Source organism: Aegilops tauschii, chromosome 1 (assembly GCF_002575655.3).
Source record: "Aegilops tauschii subsp. strangulata cultivar AL8/78 chromosome 1, Aet v6.0, whole genome shotgun sequence".
Taxonomy (NCBI): Eukaryota; Viridiplantae; Streptophyta; class Magnoliopsida; order Poales; family Poaceae; genus Aegilops; species Aegilops tauschii.
Window position 1 is genome coordinate 16,189,441 of NC_053035.3, and position 8,213 is coordinate 16,197,653.

The window sequence follows — 8,213 nt, forward strand, 5'->3', positions numbered from 1 at the left end:
ATGACATCAGCAGTCAACAGGGGAGTTGACTGGTCAATTGACGTGTGGGTCCCGTTCGTCATTGACTGTTTAGTCTAATTAGGGTTTAACTAATCTAAATGCTATTTAATTAAACTAACTAGTTAATTAGATTAATTAAATAGGATTAATTAATTAATTAATTATTTTAATGATTATTTATTTATTTATTTTTAATAATAATTTTTTTCTTTATTATTATTATTAAAACGTTCTGCGGGTAGGCCCGAATGGCAGTGGCCCTAGGGGCCTTAGCGGGCGCCAGCGTTAGCGGGTTCGAGTGCAACCGGCGCCCAGCACCCGTTCGTTCGGGCGCACGCCCAGGGGCGCGCTGGGCGGCGCACCCGGCAGGGCACCGGAGCAGGGGAAGGCCAGTGGCCTGGGGCCGGCGGTGAGGGGTGGCGCGGCCAGTGCAGGGTCGGGACAACGGCAGGGAAGCGGCGACGAGCACGGTAGCCAAGGCGAGCCGCACGGCGTGGGACGGTGATGACTGGCGGCGTAAGCGGACAGGGGAGACCGAAGGAGGCCACGGCGGGTGCGGGCCTCGACGGCCAGAGCGGGGAAGGCGCGCCGGCGCACGCGATGGAGTGGCCGCGCGGGGCGAACGGGGCACGGGCAGCGCGACGCGGCCGTATGCGGCGAGAGCGGAGTGAGGGGGTACGGGGCAGAGACAGGGGCGTGAGAGAGCGGCGGGCAGTGCGTGCGACAAGCCGCAACGGTGAGCGGCGGCGCAGCGAAGAAGCAGCAGCTGCTGCGTGGCGACGCGGGCGCGGAGCTCGTCGGAGCAGAGCACAGCAGGAGCGAGCGGGCGGAGTCGGCAGAGCTGTCGGTGGTAGGGGCGCGGCGTGGTCGTGGTGAGCGCGGGGCGAGGGGGAGAGGAGGCCGGGGGCCTTACCCGCGTTTGCTGAGAAGAGGGCGACGAGGCTCGGGGGCAACCCGTGGGGAGGAGGACGTGGAAGCAACGACGACGGTGATGGCGAAGAGGACGGCGGCGCGGCGATCCGAGCGGCGACGGGGTGACCGAGGCGGAGGCGTTACGGGCGGCGTCGAGGTCCAGCGGCGGGGCGACGTGCGTGGTCGGGCCCCGATCCGATCTGGATTGGGGGAGAGAGGGAGAAAGCGGGTGGGGATGGGGAGTGGCTGCGTTGGGGTTAGGGTTTCACCGGTGTGGGGGAGTGGGTTAGTAGGCAGGGGTGGGCCGGATGGGCCAGTGGGCTGGCCGGCTGGGCTGGTTGGCCCAGTTAGCCGGGGGTCTTTCTCTCACTCTCACCTCTTCTTTTTCTTTTGTTTTCTGTTTTATTTTTGTTACTTTTTATTTCAGTTTTATAAAAATTAATACTAGCACCTAAATTTGTATTTATAAATATACTACTGCCTCATTAACTTTGGCACCTAAATAAAATAGTTTTGTAATTATTTATCATTTAAAAGTATTTATTACATAACAGTTTTGCCGCTGTTTTAATTACTATGGTGCATTTAAATACTTTAGAGGAGTGTGGTTTCTACACCAATATTTAGTATGGATTATTTGGCTCACTCCGAACATTTTAGTTTTAATATTTGTAAACTTTTATTATTTGCTTTTATTTAAATTTTGAATTTGTTTCGGTTCTGAACTATCGAGAGTTTATCAACGGTAAACGGGGTGACGTGGCATCGTTAACGTGGGACTACTGTAGCTTAATTATCCGGGCGTTGCAATTCTCCTCCACTACAAGAAATCTCGTCCCGAGATTTAAGAGGTAGAGTAAGGGGAAAAGTTCTGGTTACGGAATTCTAACGAATCTTCGCAGTCTTGGTTGCTCTTCTCGAAGAAGTTGATCCGTTACGTTGATGTCTTCATTTTTCCTGCTTAAGGTAATCATGATGAAGCTGGCATCCTTTTTTCGGGAACTCCATCGTACTTACGAAGGATAAGGGGGCATTACGGAAAAACGGGCCGCTAAAATGTTTGCTTATCTAGTAGATATCATCAGGGAGGGTGGCGGGAGGTAACCCTCGAATTAAAACTTAAGACATTATCGAGCAAGTAAGAAGGTGCAAAATAGAAGTTTCAAGCGCATAGACAATCGTTCGTTGCCTGATACGAAATGTGACAGGGGTTCAGAGCAAATGGGAAAGTATTGCGTCTGGTACCAGAATAGATCACTAGGCAGGTGGCCCGTGATTCACATACGAAGTCAAGCTCGAGGAAAAACTTCGACAACAGGGTGTATAGGAGAGTCAAGTTTCGATCCTGTGGAACTGTGGGTTATGGGCCCACCATGTGGGTTAAAAGTATGAAGGGCTATGACATCTTGCACGATCATGTGAGCAAGGTATGTCAGAGGATAGTCTGTCGGTTATGTCGGCAACAACATCGGTACCAAGGGCGAGGGACGAAGAGAACCATTCTCCTGCTCGTTGAACGAGGCGGACCAATAGGCAAAGTTCACGTCCATCGGTGGTTACCGGAATGCTATCAACAATAGTAACAGGGTCTTAACGACAGAGTTATACACTGAGGTGTTCACATAAGCAGGGAATTAATGCTGCTTAGATCAAAGTGATCACCAGAAAGGTTAAAGAAAACAATGGCAAGGAAAAGGTGTTTATTAGATTAACAGAACAATGGAAAGGAAAATGTGTTTAAACACATATTTCAGGGGTATATCCTTCCCAAGTGTAAGCAGAGCATGATATCCATGATTGGATAGAAGTAAAAAAACTCTTTAGGTAAGGGGAGAGAAATTTCATGACATTACCAAGGCAACGGTGTTTGGATAATGGACAAAGAAAATTTAGCTTTGTTCTTCAAATGCTCTTATTGGAAATCGGAGTACCACAGACATGCTTCGAGATAGCATTGACATGGTCTTCAAGCAAAGATGAGACTTTGGATACAGGAAGGATCCATCAGGACAAACTTGTAGAATAAGTCTTACAATTTTCTCATGGAAGAATGGATAACCTTGCTGAAAGGAAGAACTATAACAATAGGTCCTCCCGCCAGGTGTGCTGGGTATCATCACCTTACTGGGCCATAATAGACCAGTGTTATAACTCTTGGAAAAATGTTCCAACCATCATATATGACCGAGATTCAGATACGATCGGTGTTTGGATACCTCAGACTCAGGGTGCCTGAAAAGAAAAGGTGCAAAAACAATTGACGAGACGACATTGTAAGATTCTCGGGAAATGAACTATGGAAGCGAGTTCCGAACAAGGGTTCATCATTAAATCAAGGGGAGGTGAGGAGGTGACTGATTGACTCAACGACAATCCATTGAGATTTCCAAAAGATGGATTTCCACAACTATGTGACCAAGGAGAGAACATTAGCTAGATCGAATGATATAATGAGGTATGCTCGAGGAAAACATACCCAATTAAACATTGGTGGAAAGCTGCACCCAAAATATGGGCTTAGGTAGCATGATCAATGTTGGAACGATGATTCGATAACCAATAGTCTAAGAATGAACTATCGACCATTAACTTGCAAGCAATAGGGTTGCTAGAAGTTTTGACTTCACACATCATAGTTAAATGGCTGGTATCCCGGTTAGAAACAACACGGGGACCAAAATATGAACGGAGATGGCGAGAAGTATTACTATATCAAGAATTCTTAAGAGGTGGTGAAATTCTCACGACATTCTTGACATAAAAGGTGGTAATACTCCAAGGTAAGGAACAAATGCTGGATAGCAAGGGTCCTAAGTTATAACACGAAACACGAACAAGTTTGTGTTGGAGGGAAGGCAGTAAAGTGGCCGATGATAACACAAATCATCGAGGAAAAGGATGGTATTTCTCATCCTGAATTTCGACACACAACTTGGAAGAAGTCAAATTGTTGACAATGATCACGACAAATTTGTCGAGAGGTTTTCAAGAAGATGTAATAGATCGACGATGACATCAAGTCAAAGGAATGATGAAAGCGAAAGGTTATTGGAACCACGGGTAGGACACAAACTCGAAATCAAGTTTGCTGTTCAAGGAGAAGTGATATGACGAGGAAGATCGACGCAAGATTAGCTCATTGTCGAAATTTGTGCGCTGGGAAGGTCCAGGTAGCACAGTTAAAATCGGCACGATAATGACATAGCTGAGCACGCTAGGAATGACTTGAAGGATTATTAAACTCGTAAGCAACAAAAATTACTTAGAGTTATTGAATCGGAGTTCGGAATTGATTCACTTATCGGTGTCCTTGAGGGGTTCTTACAACTCAGAACCCGTTGGAAAAATGGAATCGGCAAGAATATTAGTTGATGAAGAACTCATAAGAAGTTAAGTAGTTCCTTGGCATTCTCGAGATACCACGGGGGTAATACTCGACGACAGACCAAAGTAGAGGTTGGACGGGGGTATTGCTCTGCAGAGGACAAGTGCTTAAACTTGCACGAGAAATGGTATTTAAAGGAGAACATGGTCGGAACCACGATTGCAAAAGGATCAATACACAGATACTAGACGATATCATATCAATGAAATAGTTATTATTACAAGAAGCTTCTAAGATAGGATCTACATCGTGTCCATGGGCATGAACACAAAGTTCAAGGTCGACTCCCACTTCTCCAATGCATAACCTTTCATTCACTTCTCGCATTCGATAAAGGCATTAGTGTTGTAAGTTTTACCTGGTGAAATACCAGATGAGTATGGCCCGTGAAATCTTTCGGGCTCACATAGATTAGGTAAGGCATTGGTTCAACCCATCGAGGCATCTTAGGAACATATACCCCATTTTTTTGGATTAATTAACACAAGCTCGAAAGTAGAGCATGGTTCACAAAGCAGAGGATACAATTTACCAAAGGCATCATGTATCCGAGGAAAAGCTCACAAGCTTATTTAATATGAAAGACATTGTCGGATAAAATCCGACAAAAGGGTCTGGTGGTCCACAAGGGATCTGATGTGAGCATCAGTACTCAACCAGAGGAAGAAAGAATGCCAGGAGATCAGATTATAGAAACAACTCACTAACTCAAAGCTCAATGCAAAGGAATTATAATTTCAAATTCAAGGGATCAGAAGCAAGCGCTCTGATTAGGGATGGATAAGTTGAGTAGACTTAGGGGTACAATCGATGGCAAATTTGATTGGTCGAGATCCAGCTCACGTTTAAAATGACGTCTGAGCCGGAAGGATGAATACTAGGATCTGATTGAGGATTGCGAGCATTCGCAACAAATTGAATCAACGGACTCAAAATGATAATCACAAGAGATGCCAATAAGATTACGAGACTTATGGGATTAACCATAATGCAAGCAAACAAGAATTTCAAGAGCAATAGGTTGCTGAGGATTTTCGGAAGATCGAATGGTATTTCGAAGACTTTGTGTAATACATGAATCATTTGGGGATGGGCGGATACTCGATAAGTGCGAGAAATTATTCGTAGGGGTATTCAAGTGGCAAAGAACTGCAGGGCAGTAGGCACAAAGTATTCTTGGGGTATTTTTAATAATAAGTATTCTCGGGAAATTAAATAGGAAATTAATTAATCAATTAATTATTATTTATTTATTTATTTTTAATAATAATTTTTTTCTTTATTATTATTATTAAAACGTTCTGCGGGTGGGCCCGAATGGCAGTGGCCCTAGGGGCCTTAGCGGGCGCCAGCGTTAGCGGGTTCGAGCGCAACGGGCGCCCAGCACCCGTTCGTTCGGGCGCACGCCCAGGGGCGCGCGGGGCGGCGGACCCGGCAGGGCACCGGAGCAGGGGAAGGCCGGTGGCCTGGGGCCGGCGGTGAGGGGCGAAGCGGGAGGGGTGGCGCGGCCAGTGAAGGGTCGGGACAACGGCAGGGAAGCGGCGACGAGCACGGTAGCCAAGGCGAGCCGCACGGCGTGGGACGGTGATGACTGGCGGCGTAAGCGGACAGGGGAGACCGAAAGAGGCCACGGCGGGTGCGGGCCTCGATGGCCAGAGCGGGGAAGGCGCGCTGGCGCACGCGATGCAGTGGCCGGGCGGGGCGAACGGGGCACGGGCAGCGCGACGCGGCCGTATGCGGCGAGAGCGGAGTGAGGGGGGCACGGGGCAGAGACAGGGGCGTGAGAGAGCGGCGGGCAGTGCGTGCGACAAGCCGCAACGGTGAGCTGCAGCGCAGCGAAGAAGCAGCTGCTGTTGCGTGGCGACGCGGGCGCGGAGCTCGTCGGAGCAGAGCACAGCAGGAGCGGGCGGGCGGAGTCGGCAGAGCTGTGCGGTGGTAGGGGCGCGGCGTGGTCGTGGTGAGCGCGGGGCGAGGGGGAGAGGAGGCCGGGGGCCTCACCCGCGTTTGCTGAGAAGAGGGCGGCGAGGCTCGGGGGCGACCCGTGGGGAGGAGGACGTGGAAGCAACGACGACGGTGATTGCGAAGAGGACGGCGGCGCGGCGATCCGAGCGGTGACGGGGTGACCGAGGCGGAGGCGTTACGGGCGGCGTCGAGGTCCAGCGGCGGGGCGACATGCGTGGTCGGGCCCCGATCCGATCTGGATCGGGGGAGAGAGGGAGAAAGCGAGTGGGGAGGAGGAGTGGCTGCGTGGGGGGTTAGGGTTTCACCGGTGTGGGGGAGTGGGTTAGTAGGCAGGGGGTGGGCCGGATGGGCCAGTGGGCTGGCCGGCTGGGCTGGTTGGCCCAGTTAGCCGGGGGTCTTTCTCTCACTCTCACCTCTTCTTTTTCTTTTGTTTTCTGTTTTATTTTTGTTCCTTTTATTCAGTTTTATAAAAATTAACACTAGCCCCTAAATTTGTATTTATAAATATACTACTGCCACGTTAACTTTGGCACCTAAATAAAATAGTTTTGTAATTATTTATCATTTAAAAGTATTTATTAAATAACAGTTTTGCCGCTGTTTTAATTGCTATGGTGCATTTACATACTTTAGAGGAGTGTGGTTTCTACACCAATATTTAGTATGGATTATTTGGCTCACTCCGAACATTTTAGTTTTAGTATTTGTAAACTTTTATTATTTGCTTTTATTTAAATTTTGAATTTGTTTCGGTTCTGAACTATCGAGTGTTTATCAACAGTAAACGGGGTGACGTGGCAGCGTTAACGTGGGATTATTGTAGCTTAATTATCCGGGCGTTACACCTGCGCCCACCAGGTATTCGACACAAGGCTCGACGTGTCGGTGCAGTGCACGGCTCCAAGTTCTACCTCAACAATGGCACGTCTCGTGGGCACCCCGTCCCACCCAACATCATCAGTTGCCTCGGTTCCAGTCTGCGCAGAGGCTGAGATGGCACCTCACGATTGCACTTGTTGTGCACATTCATGACCAAAATAAACGTTGTTTGAGGCAGGGACGTGCGACCCCAAGTATTATCCTCGGGATTAGGGGAGCTCCAGCAGGGCACATTTTTTTTGGAAAGGAGGCTCCCCCGGCCTCTGCATCTAAAAGATGCATGTGGCCATATTATTAAAATGTACGAAGGAGCAAAAAAAACAAAAATAAAAAAGGGAAACTCATTGCCACAACTGGCAGGATAAATAGGACTAGAACACTAGACGCATATCCTATTATGAGACCGCCATCCAAACTGGTTGAATATGGTCCGTACAACCATCTCTCACTGGTTGCACCCAGTAACCAGAGGCTCCCTGAAGTCCGTAGGAGTGAGACCACATACGGATCCATGCCGTAGCTCTGAAAATGACCTGCAAGAAAGTTAAAGTATGTTGTCTGTTAAATATCATCTCATTCCTGCAATTCCTTATAGCCCAAATAAGTGCACATATTCCAATCCGAATACGGGACACTGTAATAAGATCTACTCCAGGTAGCCACGTTTCAAATAATGTTTCAATGCTAACTGGAGGGATAATGTTAAAGGCTATATGAATCATTCGCCAAAGTAATTTCGCAAGAGGGCGATCTATTAATAGGTGTCATATTGTCTCGTCACGATCACAAAAACAACATCGTGCACTTCCTACCCAATGTCTCTTTATTAAATTGTCTTTGGCGAGGATCACTTGCTTGTGGACAAACCACATGAAAATCTTGATACGCAAGGGAGCCTTAATTTTCTAGATATGCAACGATCTTGGGATTGGGACAGAATTAATTAGATCCATATACATAGATTTGACCATGAAGACACCGTTTTTGGTTAGTTTCCAGTGGAAGGAATCAGATTGGTCGGATAGTTGAATCTCCATCAACCTCCGCACCAAGTGTAACCAGGAGTTTCAGCATT